The sequence below is a fragment of the Babylonia areolata genome, chromosome 23, assembly GCF_041734735.1.
Source record: "Babylonia areolata isolate BAREFJ2019XMU chromosome 23, ASM4173473v1, whole genome shotgun sequence".
Lineage (NCBI taxonomy): Eukaryota > Metazoa > Mollusca > Gastropoda > Neogastropoda > Buccinidae > Babylonia > Babylonia areolata.
In genome coordinates this window covers 11,665,019-11,682,250 of record NC_134898.1, presented here as the reverse complement: position 1 = coordinate 11,682,250, position 17,232 = coordinate 11,665,019, and the positions used below count along the sequence as shown (strand labels likewise).

Here is a 17,232-nt window from a genome sequence, read left to right as displayed (position 1 = left end):
GGGGGTGATCCACAAACGGACACTCTTTCGGACAGTCTCATGACAGCGTTATGAATTCCCAAGTAAACCGACCGCGACCCGGAAAATCACGTCAATGCTAGGCAGTATATGACGTCTCATGGATATCAAACGTTCATTTTTTTTCAATTGGACAGGCATACATAGCCGATCATATAGCATATAAGTTGAGCGGTGGCCTAGTGGAAATGCATCTGACTCTGAACAGCGATTGTCCACGGTTTTCGAGTCCATAATTCAAACGGGCGGATTATTACTGTACCAGAGCTTAATTAAGGTGTTTGACGAGTGCTAGTCAGTTGCATGAGGCGATAAACCGAGGTCCCTTGTGCTGATTGCACTTATCTTACGCGAAAGAAATCCACGGCAATAAAAGGGTTGTCCCTGACAAAATACTTTAGAGAAAATCATGTTGACAGTAAAAGAAATTCACTTGCAGACAGAGAAAAGGTAATATGCACCGTGGCGATGCTCTCTACCCGGGCAGAACAGCCCAGTTTTCATAGATATGATCTGTTGTGAGAAAAGTGACACAGCACAACACAGCAGTACACAGCACAACGCAACACAGCACAGCACAGCACAACACAGAACAGCACAACACAACACAGCACAGCACAGCACAACACAACAGAACACAACACAACACACTATCACTTCATTAAACACTGATAATTAATTTTTGTTCGCTTTCTTGGTCTCTGCTTATTCAGTGTTCGCGGCTGCGAATTCTTTGACTGGTGGACAGCTGGAACAGTGGCCTTGTTATTACCTCAGTTATACATACCATGTATCATAGGGTCTTTGGTAATACCTGACCTTGAATCACTAAACACATGCATCAGACGCATGTATTGAACATGTTCGCATTGCACAGTGTTTATCTGTATCTGTATCAGTGATAGTGCTTGATAGTGGATCGCCGCCTTTAGAAGACAGCTTTATTTACAATGTGCAAGCTCTCGTGTGGGGCGGCGCGAACTGTGAAAATTGTCGTCTGGATGTTTCGGAACCCACTTGTTCGGTGTGCAGAACTGGAGTTTGAAATAGTGAATTGTTTTCCGCCGCGAGAAGGAAAGAGAATGGGTGTTATTTTGAAGCCAGGATTGTGTGATTAAAAAAGATAATAGAAACTGTTATTATTTCCTTTTGAAAAGCCGGGAATGTTCAGTGTGTGCAGACTGTCGGCTGCTCATGGTTGGGTGCATGACATCGTCGGCTGACTGAACACGACTGAAAAAAGGTGAGGATTCGTGTCTGTGTTTTGTGTTCGATCGACTGATCCCGTACACCTGGAGATGAAGACGCTGCGCTGTGTCGTGTGTGTGTGTGTGTGTGTGTGTGTGTGTGTGTGCATGAGACTGAGAAAGAGAGAGAGTTTTGTTGAAGGTGAAAGGAAAAGCAACAAGCTTCTTTTCAGCATACCGTACATGAAAGATAGGTTTTAGGTTTATGTGTGCACGAATACTGTTTAAACATGCTTAAGCTGTTCGGATATTGTTCACCCTTCCCTCTAAATGAAAGAACACATCCAGGCAGACATAGCTGTTTGTTTCTGTCTCTCTTTGTCTCTATATCGCTAAATTACAAGGACAGATTGGAAGAATTACCAAAAATATCAGCCCTTGAATGAAAAAAAGAAGAAGAAAAATCACGAAAAAACCCCACATAACAACAAAAACCTAACCAAAACAAAAGAAAGAAACAAACAAAAACGTTTAGATTCTCTTCTCTCTCTCTCTCTCTCTCTCTCTCTCTCTCTCTCTCTCTCTCAAAACCACCCCTGCGGCATCCATGATTTAGGTTGAATGTATCGATAGATAGATAGATAGAGAGAGAGAGAGAGAGAGAGAGAGAGAGAGAGAGAGAGAGAGAGAGAGTTTTGTTGAAGGTGAAAGGAAAGGCAACGAGTTTCTTTTCAACAAACCCCACATGAAAGATAGATCTTTTTTTTCTCAAGGCCTGATTGAGCGCTTTGGGTTAACCTGCTGGTCAGGCATCTGCTTGGCAGATGTGGTGTAGCGTATATTGATTTGACCGAACGCAGTGACGCCTCCTTGAGCTACTGAAACTGATACTGATACTCACATAAGTCAGACAGCAAGGCCGAAGGCGTCCCAGTAAATAACTGTTCACCATAACAAAGAGATGCCCAGGTTACATGAAGAAAACGAACAAAAGGTGTAAAACAAAGCCAAAACCATATCGCCACCCATTTCTCCCATCCAAATGCAAAATCGTCACCAAACCGAACGTACAGTACAGGTTCGTACAGTTTCAGTTTCAGTAGCTCAAGGAGTCGTCACTGCGTTCGGACAAACCATATACGCTACACCACATCTGCCAAGCAGATGCCTGACCAGCAGCGTAACCCAACGCGCTTAGTCAGGCCTTGAGAAAAAAAAAGAAAAGAAAAAACAAACAAACAAACAAACAAAAACAACAACAAAAAAAAACGGGGGAATAAATAATAGATAAGCTTACATAAATAAATAAATAAATAAATAAATAAATGAATAATAATTATAATATAGAAAAAGGTAGTAGTAATAATAATAGTAATACTAATAAAATGATAATAATAAAAAATAAATAAATAAATAAGACAACAATGGTGATAAATAAGCGAATAAATGTAAAATATGAAGACACACACTCACACATACACCCACACATGCATAACAGAAATGCACCAAACATGCAGTTTCACAGATATGAAAGTACAGTCAAATACATATATATATCGTACATTGTTGATGTATTCAAAAGCATGCTAATCACTTCTTATTTACTTGTTTCTTTGTTCTTTATGCTTGGTGTTTAATTTAAATCTTACAGTATTTTGTACACAACGGCCACAAAGCTTACGTTAAAATAGATAAGTATTTTGCATTAGATTTGATATATTGTTTTATTCAGTACTCTGTGACGTATTTCAGGTTGATCATTTTTAATTTTGATTTATGTTATTTGTCAGTACGTCGATCATCTCAGTATGGATATATTTATTATGGTTTTACACACGCGCGCGCGCGCACCCACACACACACGCAATGATGCCATCAAAATATTTCTTTAGATACCAAAAGAAACTCGTGAAATATGAATCTTTGTATGTTTATAATGATAGATGGTAACGATGTTATTGATGAAATAAACTCAGTTTTTACACTATCTGACATGGCTGTACTGGACATTTTGATCCCGTTATCAGTCAGACAAGCTGACAAATTATTAACTTTGATTTTGGCTTCCCCGGCATAAAAAGAAAGCAAACACAAGTGAAAAGGTTTTGTGTAAACATTAGAGCTAATTATTGTCAGGAATGTTTTTTTCAGTGGGGTGTTACTATCAGGTGAAGTGTTGACAATTGTTGATATAACGCGTAGTTTTTTCCCCCCAATATATTGACGCTTGTCGGTGACCATACTTTGTCACAAAAAGAACCCGCCGTTCTGCCCCTTCCCCAACAACCCCCACCCCCGCAACAATTCCCACCACCCCAAAACCCAACTGCTCCAAACCTCCCAGAGTGTCATTGTGTCACGGCGCCTTGACACGCCAAGAGAGAGAGAAAGGAAAGGAAAGGAAACGAAACGAGTTTTTATTTCACGAGGGTAGTGGAGTAAGCACAGCTGCTTTTTATTTATTTATTTATTTTTTACATCCAGCCCTCAGTGGCAAAAAAGAAAGAAAAGCGAAAAAAAAAAAAAAAAGACAAAGCAATGGCAAAACTCTAACACACACACACACACACACACACACACACACACACACACACACACACACACGTAACATTTTACGTGTATGACCGCGTTTTGTTTATTTACCCCGTCAAGCAGGCAGCCATACACTGTTTTCGGAGGTGTGCATGCTGGGTATGTTCTTGTTTCCATAATCTACCGAACATGATATTTAACGTGCGTATTTGATCTTCTGCGCGCGTATACACATGAAGGGAGTTCAGGCACTAGCATCTCTGTACATATGTGGACCTGGGAGATCGGAAAAATCTCCACCCTTAACTCACCAAGTGAGACGGGGATCGAACTCTGGAAACTCGGGCGAGGACCCAGTGCTTTAACCATTTAACCACCGCACCCATAGTATATTTCAACACCATAATCACTTTTAGAATATGTATGTAGCCGTGTTACCCGAGTGGTATATAAGGGGACGGTACAAAAGAACTAACTTTACTGAATTCAATGATAGACAAGGATAGACAAGAATCCCCGCCACAGGCCAGAAACATAGAGGCCAGTCACAAAAGGGTTTTTAGTGATACGTAGCGAGATGTCAGCCTCTGGGACAACGCACGCACACACACACACACACACACACACACACACACACACACACACACACACACACACACACACACACACACTGCTTGCGACACGGCAAAAGAGAGAGAGAGAGAGAGAGAGCGCAGGCTCTCTAGTCAGAGACTGACAAGGTAGAAAGTGGCGTCGCCGACAGGATAAGATCCATCACAAGATTGACCCAAAATCATTCTCTTAATGTTTTAGTTCTTTTATGCAAATTAAATCCATCCCTAAACCACAGCCCTTTACCACCAAGTGTACTTTGTCACAACTTGGCGCTGTGAGCAAGGATGTGTTAAGTCTGTAAATCTCTCTTAATAATTTTATGCACTCCACCGCTAACTCTATCACGTGTAGAATGTACTGCAGTCAATATTCTTGGAGAACAGTCAGTACTGTTGATTTAAGGCGAAGAACAGAGAAAGAAAAAGCAAAGAAAGAAACCAGAAGGAAAATAGGAAGAAGAGGACGGAGGAGGAGAAGACTTGCTACAAAAGGAAGAAAAAAACACGACGAAGTTTCAGTAGCTCAAGGAGGCGTTACTGCGTTCGGACAAATCCATATACGCTACACCACATCTGCCAAGCAGATGCCTGACCAGCAGCGTAACCCAACGCGCTTAGTCAGGCCTTGAGGAAAAAAAAAAGAAAGAAAAAAAGGTGAATGAATAATAGATAAGCGTACATAAATAAGTAAATAAATCAATAAATAATAATTATAATATATAAAAAGGGGTAGTAGTAATAATAATAACAATAATGATAAATAAATAAATAAATCCGAAGAAGAAGTGTAGGCTGCGTTAAGAATTGATGCCTGTCTGCATTTTCCGCTTGAAAAACTCCATGCAAGATACGCCGGGCTATATATACTCGGTGTTTCTTAAATATCTTTTGTTCACGACATTTTTAGAACTGATGCCTGTCTGCACTTTCCGCTTGAAAAACTCCGTCCAAGATGTGATTATAAGGTTGGCATTTTTGTATCTTGTGTGTTTGCTCCATGTCTCCTTGGGGAGACCACTCACTATCTCCCCCCCCTCCCAATATCCGTCTCTCTGCTTCTACCTCCGACCCCCCCCCCCACGCCCCTCTCTCTCTCCCTGTTTGTTACCCCCGACCCCCACCAACAAAATTTCTCTGTCTATCCCCCTTTCTCCTGTCTTTCCGTCTCTGTCTTAGTCTGTCTGCCATGTCATTCGGATGAGACGATAAACCAAGGTCCCGTGTGCTAGCATGCACTTAGCGCACGTAGAAGGACCCAAGGCAACAAAAGGGTTGTTCCTGGCCAAATTATGTAGAAAAATCCACTTCGATAGGAAAAAAACCCAAATAAAACTGCACGCAGGAAAAAATACAATGAAATGGGTGGCGCCTGGGGAGAGCAGCCCGAATTTCACACAGAGAAATCTGTTGTGATAAAAAGAAATACAAATACAAATGTCTCTATTTGTTTATTTCTGTCTGTCTTGCTTTCCTTATGTCTCTACCTCTCACGGTATTTCCCCCTGCTCTCTCTCTCACTCTCACTCTCTTCCTCCACCTTCCTCCCGCCCACTCTCTTTCCCCCTCCCCACTCTCTCCCTCTCCCTGTCTCCCCTCTCTACACCTCCCTTTCTCTCTTCCTCCCCACCTTCAGGGCAAAAGCGGTGCAGAATGCACACACTGACACCCACACACACACACACTGTTGAACCACAGATCTCCGGACAGAGTTAACTTGGGTTGTGCCTCGCATGTGTGTGTGAAAAGTTTGAATTGAAAAGCTCTCATGCCAGGGTGCACTCACTTTAAAAAAAATTCTTTCTTCTCTCTCTCTCTCTCTCTCTCTCTCTCTCTCTCTCTCTCTCTCCGGCTTTTCTTTCTTTCTATTTTGAATTCAAGGCACTCATGCACGGGTGTATTCTCTCTCTCTCTCTCTCTCTCTCTGTGTGTGTGTGTGTGAATGCGGCGCGCGCGTGTTGAGGGGCAAGGTAAGGGAGCTAAACAGGAGTAGTAAATAACCAAGCTACCCTCTGCCCCCCTTCCCCAAAGCATTCTCCCCCCCACCTCTCCTCCCCAAACCCCTCTCCCCTTTCACACCGACAGGCCCACGATTGGGTCTTCCTGTCCATGGCCCGCCGTGTAATGTAATGTTATACAATGATGCAGGCCGGGTCATGCACACTTCTCCACCATCTTCCTTCCTCCCGCTTGCACAGACCCTACCTCCCACCCAATACCCCCCACCCCCGATGTAGAATTCCCTCCCTCCCTTTTCTCTCTTGTCGCCTGTTTCTTCTGAGATTCGCCGAACCGTGCAAAGCAGGGAACACAGTTTTTTTGGTTAAAAAAAAAATAAAAAAAAGTTTTTGAACAGGGTATTGAAATAGTAGAGAGAACGGGGAAGGGAAGGGATGGAGAGAGAGAGAGAGAGAGAGGGGAGACAGAGACAGGGAGACAGAGAGATTTTCTGTTCCTTGTGTTTACGCGCACGAGCACCCCCATTCACATGACACGCGCTGTCTATCTCTGTCTCTCTCTCTCTTTCTGCGTTTCAGTAATCCACGCACGTTTGCGCATACACATACACATACACGAAACACGCCCGCGAGCTTTTCACCCAGAAAATTTACCATAGTTTGGACTTACACAAAACTATAATCCTCCAAAGCCCGAGGTGTGCAAAAACTGTCTGCAAAATCCCAACACAACTCACTAATCCTGAACAAAGCCAGGTAGACGATAACAGAGTACTGCCTCAGTGCGCGTGGGAGGCACGGGAGAAGGGGGGTTCCACTTATGCGGTCTGTCACTCCCCAGCCCCTTCCTCTTGCCTCCTCCACCCCTACCCACCCTTACCACACCTCCCTCCCCTCCTCCCACCCCCGCACTTCCAAGGGCTATTCGTCATGAGTGAAAGGAGCGTGGCAAACAAAAAGGACGCCCCCGTAATATAGGAGCCGTCTCATTGAAGCCAATCACGAGCAAGGCAGAACTGTACAATGGTAACGAATGATTGTGTGAGTCGATTCAATTTTTGGCTCAGCAAGAAAAGCTTGTGGTTGCCTGAGTATAGTAGATGGGAAGGAAGCAGAGAGAAAGTGGAAGAGATGGGTAGATAGGAGTGTGGAGGAACGAACCGAGAGAGTGTAAGAAAGAGGACGGAGAGGAAACACACACACACACACACACACACACACACACACACACACACACACTCACACACTCACACACACACACACACACACACACACACTCACACACACACACACACACACACACACACACACACACACATACACGACACACATACACACACACACACATATACACCACACACACACACACACACACACACTCACACACAGAGAATTCCTGCTGTGCCAGACATGTTGTCAGTCGACACCTGTACAGGTTAAGGATCTGTCTTTTCTCAAGCTTGGGGGGAGAAAGGCAGAAGTGAAAGCCCTCTCCCTGTTTGAGGGGGCGTACTAACTTCCTGGCTGGCAAAGATTATTTATTCCGACTGGAATGAGCAGATAAATGGACGGAGAAAAGGGGGTGGACAGTTAGTCAACCCAATGACTTCCCTCCCTCTCCCTTCCATAACTTTATTGAATTTTCATCTTTCTCTCCCGGAGTCTTCTCCTATGTTAACGTTCACCACCCACACCACCCACACCACACCACACCACACCACACAACACCACACCACTCACCCCGTGGGTGCGGTTGGTAAGTATCCCTTTGTGTTTGCCCCCGAAAACGGAGCATGGCTCCCTACATGGCGGGGTAAATATGGTCATGTACATAAACGCCCACGAACACAGAAGAAGAAGAAGAAGGAGGGGGAAGAGGAGGAGAAGAAGAAGGAGGAGGAGGAGAAGAAGAAGAAGAAAAAGAAGATTGATTGGTTGAATCTTTAATGGGTAAATAATTAGGCGCGGTAAAGGCCTTTTTACAATTCTGCCCATTTAACGACAAAACAAAAGTAAATAACGGCAAAAAACATAGAAATAAAGAAATAAAATGAAACGAAATAAAATAATAAGAACGACGAATAAGAATAGTAAATGGAATAGTCTATTAAAGGTAACAAAGCAATGAAAAGAACGATTGGTGCATTATCATGTACGTACGTACTTACACACACATACACATACACACACACACCGCACACAATAAAACAAGCAAACAAAGACTGAAGAAGAAGAGGTAAAGATGATCATGTACTTAAGAGCCCACTCGTACTGTATGCGAGTGAACGTGGGAGTTGCAGCCCACGAACACAACAGAAGAAGAAGAAGGAGGAGGAGGTGGAGGATGAAAAGGAGAAGAAGAATAAGAAGAAAAAGAAGAGGAGGAGGAGAAGAAGAAGGAGGAGGAGGTGGAGGAGGAAAAGGAGAAGAAAAAAAAAAAAAAGAAGGAGGAGGAAGTAGAAGAGAAGAAGAAGAAGGAACCCTTTGTATTTACGTTGTTGTATCGGAGTTTCCATGTAAGCTGAGAACATGCAGACAGATCCCCCCACCCCCACCCCACCCCGACCCCCCAATTCCCCCGACCCCCTCCTCACTCCCCACCCTTTAGAGTGGCTGGTTATTATCGGAACATCCTCTTTGTGTTTTTGTGTTTACCTCCTTGCACCGAAGTCTACATGTCAGCTGAGATAATGCACTGAGACTGTTCAGTCTTTTCAGACCACGTTACCTTCACCCAGGCCCGTTGACCCCGCCCCAATATGGCTTTTGTTTGATTTCTGCGACGGGCGCAATAGCCGAGTGGTTAAAGCGTTGGACTGTCAGTCTGAGGGTCCCGGGTTCGAATCACGGTGACGGCGCCTGGTGGGTAAAGGGTGGAGATTTTTACGATCTCCCAGGTCAACATATGTGCAGACCTGCTAGTGCCTGAACCCCCTTCGTGTGTATATGCAAGCAGAAGATCAAATACGCACGTTAAAGATCCTGTACTCCATGTCAGCGATGGGTTATGGAAACAAGAACATACCCAGCATGCACCCCTCCGAAAACGGAGTATGGCTGTCTACATGGCGGGGTAAAAACGGTCATACACGTAAAAGCCCACTCGTGTGCATACGAGTGAACGCAGAAGAAGAAGAAGAAGAGAGTTTGATTTCTGCAAGCTGTTTTTTAAAAAAAATTTCTTCTTTTTTTTCAAAAAAGTTTATTATATTTATTGAAAAAAAGCAAAACAAAACAAACCAAAGAAACTTATGATACACTGACGTAGTAAAACATGAATAAACTAAGACTTCTTGGGTTACAGTGCAGGCAGACAACTGTCTTTTTATTTTTATTTATGAGAAAAAAACAAACGACAAAAACTTGTCACACACTGACGTAGAAAAGCATGAACACGCTGACTCCTTCTTGGATTACAGTGCATGCAGACAATTGTCTGATTTCTCGATGTGTGTGTGTGTGTGTGTGTGTGTGTGTGTGTGTGTGTGATTGTGCGCGCGCGCGCACGTAGTCTTGTATAAAAGCACAAACGAACAGTTGCAGCTTTTCCAAAACCGAAATGGAATTTCTCTGTTTAAATTACACCTGACGTTCATAAAGATTTTCATGTTTCATAAAACTGATGGGTTTGTTTACGAAAAAGCTCACCACACGACGACGTTTCTTGTCTGAGTAATCACACACACACACACACACACACACACACACACACACACACACACACACACACACACACACACACACACACACAGAGTGGGTTAACATCTAAAGGTGTTATACCTCATTTAGTGCGTGGTATCAGGTGATGGGAGTAACACCTGTTCCGAACAGTGCCAGGTGCTAATTCGATCAGCAGCAGTCCCTAGGATTAGAGTTTTGTTGATGCATTTTGGGAGGGGTTCTAGGGGAACGGGGGCAGTAAGACAGGGTGGGAATTAAAGTGTGTTCGGGATTACAGAAGGGGGGTGACGGAGGGGAGAGAGGAAGGGAGGGGAGAGAAAGAGAGGAGAGAGAGAGAGAGAATGATTACGCGAGTGTGTATGTGATTCATACAAATTTGAACCTTTGGAGGATTAGCCAGTTTGCATTCTTTATTCGCTTTCTCGCCCAGATATGTATCATTGTAAAGCTTATTATTTTGTGTCGTTATTTGTCTCTTATTGATAAAATCGACCGAGAACACTGATTTTCAAAACAATGAAAAAAGACTTTCAAAACTGTCTCGTATACTGTCGGCAGCTCCAAATATTATTGTCATTGTTGAAAAAAAAAAAAAAAGTCGACAAAAATTTACACAATATGGTCGTCTCTCTGATGCTACTCCGCCTCCTTGCCTTAATCCCTCTCTTCCTCCGCCCAAACATCCCCCCCCAACTGGTAGGGCGTACACACACCCTTTGTATTATCGTAATGTCCCATTGTGCATTGTGTTCTTATATCAAAACGGAATGAGTCAGATATTGCATTGTGTACATGGTACTTTATATTGCATTGTGTATCCTGGTAAAGAAAAATGATGCCCGCACAAGAACCAGATGCAGTATTTAAAAAAAAAAAAGTTCATAGATACAGAATAGTTCATCACACGGCATTTTATACTTTCGTGGCGCCCGCACAAGAACAATCAGATGTAGTATTTAAAAAAAGTTCATGGATCTCTGTCTATACAGAACAGTTCGTCACAAGCATTTTATAATATTGTGGCGAAGTTTTATTTGATCTAATCATTCACAGTGTAGGGGACCGCAGGTGCAAAAACCTAAACGTTCTTCAATCTCCAGCACACCTTGTATGCATTATACCGTGCCATGGAGGTATATGATATGTTCCAAGTAAGTTCCAGCCGAAATCTGCTTCCTCGTAACCATAAAATCCCAAGACACGTGGCGGGGAGCAAAATGTGAGTGGACTAAAATCGCTGACTGGCAGGCTGGATAAACTGTGATTGTTGTTTTCTTATCTCGGCGACGCACTGTGCGGTTCAAGGCCACTTGTCGTAACATGTTTTGGCAAAGTTAGCCTCAGTGTACCAACCACCCCCAAATCAACGGCAACAAACAAAACAAGAAAACACACACACACACACACACACACACACACACACCACAAAAAGCAGCAACATCAACAAAACCAACAATCCCCCGCCCCAAAAAACAAAACAAAACAAACAAGAGAGGCAAGGCCTTCAAGACTCACTTGTGATACACTTTAATAAAAAAAAAATCCAAGCTTTTTATATATTGAGTATAATTTCAAAATGTAATGTTTAAGATGAGAAAGATCAGTTTAAAGCAAATTAAGTCCCCTAGTATTAATTACAGAGTAATTTCCCTTTTTTACTATCTGCACCAAAACGTTTGCAAAATAAAACTTCCATGCTTAGCAAAGGAAGTTCCTGTTTTAACAAAAAATGATAATAATGACTGCTCTTGTTGTTGTGTCAGAATATCAGATCAAAGTGCCAAGTTTAGAGAATACAAAAAATATAATATAACAGTAAATGCAGTTTGCATATAATTAGGCTTCATTTTTTATTTTTTTGTGCCCATCCCATAGGTGCAATATTGTTTTAAACAAGATGACTGGAAAGAACTGAATTTTTCCTATTTTTACGCCTAATTTAGTGTCAACTGACAAAGTATTTGCAGAGAAAATGTCAATGTTAAAGTTTACCACGGACACACAGACACACACACACACACACACACACAGACAACCGAACACTGGGTTAAACATAGACAAAACAAACAAGCAAGCAAACAATAAGAACCAAGAAAACCCCCAAACTTGCCCAGAAGTCAAAAGTCGGATGAAAGTAAACAGACTAAAAGAGACTCACGTTCCAAGTTAAAGCCATATGTATTCACCATGTTTAGGCTTTTTCTTAAACTGGAGATAAAGATCTCCGAGTCAGTGATAAAGTTATTTTCCTTTTGTCATCACAGCTGTCATTCCTCTGTGACGGAACAGTGACAAAGGCACTCTCAGAGTGCCTTAATCGTCATCACTACTAGCTGTCATTCCTCTATGAAGGAACAGAGGCACTCTCAGTGTTCCCAAATCGTTATCACTGTCAGCTGTCATTCCTGTGTGAAGGAACAGAAGCACTCTCAGAGTGCCTTAATCGTCATCACTACTAGCTGTCATTCCTGTGTGAAGGAACAGAGGCACTCTCAGTGTTCCCAAATCGTTTCCGTCAACTGTCATTCCTCTGTGAAGAAACAGAGGCACTCTCAGAGTGCATAAATCGTTATCACTGTCAGCTGTCATTCCTGTGTGAAGAAACAGAAGCACTCTCAGTGTGCATAAATCGTTATCACTGTCAGCTGTCATTCCTGTGTGAAGAAACAGAAGCACTGTCAGTGTGCATAAATCGTTATCACTGTCAGCTGTCATTCCTTTGTGAAGAAACAGAGGCACTCTCAGAGTGCATAAATCGTCATCACTTTCAGCTGTCATTCCTCTGTAACGGAACAGAAGCACTCTCAGTGTGCATAATAAATCGTCATCACTGTCAGCTGTCATTCCTCTGTAACGGAACAGAAGCACTCTCAGTGTTCCCAAATCGTTTCCGTCAACTGTCATTCCTCTGTGAAGAAACAGAGGCACTCTCAGAGTGCATAAATCGTTATCACTGTCAGCTATCATTCCTCTGTGATGGAACAGAGGCACTCCCAGTGTGCATAAATCGTTATCACTTTCAGCTGTCATTCCTCTGTAACGGAACAGAAGCACTCTCAGTGTGCATAATAAATCGTCATCACTGTCAGCTGTCATTCCTCTGTAACGGAACAGAAGCACTCTCAGTGTGCATAATAAATCGTCATCACTGTCAGCTGTCATTCCTCTGTAACGGAACAGAAGCACTCTCAGTGTTCCCAAATCGTTTCCGTCAACTGTCATTCCTCTGTAACGGAACAGAAGCACTCTCAGTGTTCCCAAATCGTTTCCGTCAACTGTCATTCCTCTGTGAAGAAACAGAGGCACTCTCAGAGTGCATAAATCGTTATCACCGTCAGCTGTCATTCCTCTGTGATGGAACAGAGGCACTCTCAGTGTGCATAATAAATCGTTATCACCGTCAGCTGTCATTTCTCTATGAAGGAACAGAGGCACTCTCAGTGTTCCCAAATCGTTATCACTGTCAGCTGTCATTCCTCTGTGAAGGGACAAAGGCACTTTAAATATGCATAAAACCTCGCGCACACGGGCACACTTAGTGTGTATCAGTTTCTAGCTCGTTCGCTTAAGACAGGCACAGTACCCGAGTGGTTAAAGCGTTTGTCTTTCAGTCTGAGGGTCCCGTGTTCAAATCTTGGTAACGGCGCCTGGTGGGTAAAGGGTGGAGATTTTTCCGATCTCCCAGTTAACATATGTGCAGACCTGCTGGTTCCTGAACCCCCTTCGTGTGTATACGCAAGCAGAAGATCAAACGCACACGTTGTAATCCAAGTTAGTGTTCGGTGGGTTATGGATCAAGAACATACCTAGCATGCACACCCCCGAAAACAGAATATAGCTGCTCAAATGGCGGGGTGAATAAAACAGAACGGTCATACACGTTAAATGTTACATGTCTGTCTGGGTGTGTATGTGTGCGTGCCTGAAATCTGACTAAATGACACAGGAAACGAATGACGAGCGCTCAATGGCAGCCGTCAGTCGCCTCTACCCGCAGGTAGGCAGCCAGTTGTGAAAATGATCTCGAGTTTGTAAAGCGCTTAGAGCTTGGTCTCCGACCGAGGATAGACGCCATATAAGTGTCGATATCATCATCATCATCATCGATCATCATCATCAGTGGTTGTGCATCGGAGTCCATGACAGATGCACAGACATACAGATGGACGGACGGACGGGAGAAAACGATTAATCATTCCAAAGAGACGGACACTGAGGCCGAAACATAGGTGTACTCCTCCCCACCATGTATGGAGCCAGACGTATTACTATATACTGTTGTACTTTCAAAAGTTTTGTTGGTTGGCCCACCTCACGAGCGAAACATGCTTGGCACGAATGTCTGTTTCGGGAAGGGTTGTGTGGGTTTTTTTGTTGTTTTTTTGGCGTGGCCCAGTGCCACTGGCGAGCGTGTGCAAAGAGAAAGGAAAGCAACATATTTTTTATTTTATTTTTTATTTTATTTTTTTTCCCAGTTGACCCACCGCAGCGAACAAACACGGGCAGATGCGTCCCTTGCTGCGTCTTTTCTTTCTGTCTTCTCCTCCTCCTCTTTCTCTCCTTCTTCCGCTCCTCATTCACCGTCTCATTCTCCTATTTGTTGTTGTTGTTGCTCTTTTTCTTCTTCTCCAACTTCTTCTACATCCCCTTGATGATGATGTTGTTGTTGTTGTTGTTGTTCTGTTCCCTTCTCTTCCCTTTTTAATTTTTTTTTTATTCCTCCTCTTTCCCTCCTCCTCCCTCTTATTCTTCCTTCCTTCCTTTCTTTCTTTCATTCTTCTACCCTTCCCTTCTCCAATTTCACCCAGCCGTTTTTTTCCCCTTCTTTGTGTGTTCTTGTATTTCCGTTACTCTCTGTCTGCCTCTGTGTCTCTGTCTGTCTGTATCTGTCTCTCTTTGTGTCCGTGTCTATGTCTCTGTTCCTCCCTCTGTCACTCTCGCTCTGTGTGTGTGTGTATGTCTGTGTCTGTGTGTCTGTGTTGTGTAATGACTATATTCTTGTGTGTGTGTGTGTGTGTGTGTGTAATGACTATATTCTTGTGTGTGTGTATATAATATATATATATATATATATATATATATATATATATATATGTGTGTGTGTGTGTGTGTGTGTGTGTGTGCTTGCTTGCTTGCTTGTGTTTTTGCACCTATTCATTTCACATCGTCTGCCGGCTTCCGTCTCACAGCCTACAGGCCACCCCCATCCCTCCTCCACTCCCTGTCTAAGAGAAGCTGGATCGATAAGATTCCATGTGTAAGTTAAGAACAGAAATCTCACGTAAAAGCAAAAAGCCAAAGGAACCAAGGTGGTGGGGGCGTGTGGGGTCTTCAAATGGATGGTAAAATAAAAGACAAAACGACAGCTACACACACACACACACACACACACACACACACACACACACACACACACACACACACACACACACACAGTGTTAAAAAAATTAAATGTTTAGTAATACACAGGGATGGAGGGAGAGAGAGACAGACAGAGAGAAGGAACAGAGAGGGTGATTCAATTACCTAAAAAATTCTAATAAAAACAACAACAGCAGCAACAACAACAACAAACGAACTAAAAACAAAACAAAACAAAAAAACCACCACCACAAGACACACACGCACATACAATAATGGTAAAGAATGATTAACACCGCATTTTTAGATTAAAAACAAACAACGTAACTTAACAACAGCAACAAAATGGGTCACACTGTTGACACATGTCATGTGTCCACACACACACACACCCATGCGCACACAACCACTCCTGTCTGTCTCACCATTACATGCTCGGAAACATATGCACACACACACACACACACACACCACACCACACCACACCACGCCCCCCCCCCACCCCCCACACACACACATTACCACCCACCCACACAACCACGTACAGTCAGTTTATCCATCTTCTCTTCCACAGACACACACCCACAACCGGATTGCCCATCCAAACACTCCTTGATTTACATATTATGAACGTGATATACACCCATTCGGCAAGAGACAATATGGAAATGTACTACTGTAGGCACAACACAAACCGAAAATAGCATGATGTGGGTGGGTTGAATGCTTTGAGCATGTTTGCAAAGTTTGCCAACGCCCCTTATCCTCTGGTCTAACGCATGCACGTATACTGTACTCCTTCTCATATGCATACAGAAACACTACACACACACACACACACACACACACACACACACACACACACACACACACACACACTCTCTCTCTCTCTCTCTCTCTCTCTCACACACACACACACACTCACACACACACATACACACTCACACTCACACTCACACACATACTGACTCGCGCACACACACACAGACACACACACGCAGACACACACACATACACACACACACGCACACACGCATATGCTCAGAAAAGCACACACACACACACACACACACACACGGTGTGTGTGTGTGTGTGTGTGTGTGTGTGTGTGTGTGTACGCATGAGCCAAAGTAAATAGTGAAGTGGTGAGATGCTTTGAGACGGCACTGACCTACCTATTAAAACTTACTGGGAAGTGACCCATGGAAAAATTTGACTCCTTGAGTGCCACACACACACACACACACACACACACACACACACACACACACACACACACACACACGTGGACAAACTACAGTTTGAGTGATCCCCAATTAAAATATCGCTAAAAAAACTCAAATGCTCCCCAATAAGATGCAGTCATAGCACTTTCAAGTTTAAAAAACAAAATCAATGAGAGAGGCTCCATACACAATTTCATCGTATATCGCTTTGAAACGATCACTGCAAATGCAAATACTTTTCGTAATTTCACAGATTCACACAGTATAATTAGATTAAACAGACGAAATTGGAAGAACTCGTCACTGTAATAAAAAATGTTAGATGATTAAAGGTATGTATAACAATAAGTTTGTTTTTATTTGAGAGAGAGAGAGAGAGAGAGAATTACGTATCAAATACTGCTGGCTGAGGAAGCTGTCATGTGTTTCAGTTTTTGTTTGTTCCCTTTTCTCAACATCCCTTCCCATCTTTCTTTCTTTCTTTAGTTCTCTTTTGTGTGTGTTATATTTCTTCATTTTATTTGTGAATTGTTTATTTATTAAAATTTTTTTTTGGGGTCTATTTCTATCTTTGGCGAAATGTGTTTTAGTTGTTTCTTTATTCTTTCTCTCTTTCCATCAGTATTTTTTTTCATTCTCTCTCTCTCTCTCTCTCTCT

General features: G+C 42.9%; 1 protein-coding gene across 1 annotated transcript in view; it reads left to right on the top strand.

Annotated features, from left to right (window-relative positions):
- The first annotated feature begins 1,039 nt into the window (after nt 1-1,039).
- The window catches only part of LOC143297927 (uncharacterized), a 66,012-nt gene continuing 49,819 nt past the window's right edge, over nt 1,040-17,232 (top strand). The window contains exon 1 of the mRNA XM_076610513.1: nt 1,040-1,261. The gene's annotated coding sequence lies outside the window, so the exon portion shown is untranslated. The remainder of the gene's footprint in view (nt 1,262-17,232) is intronic.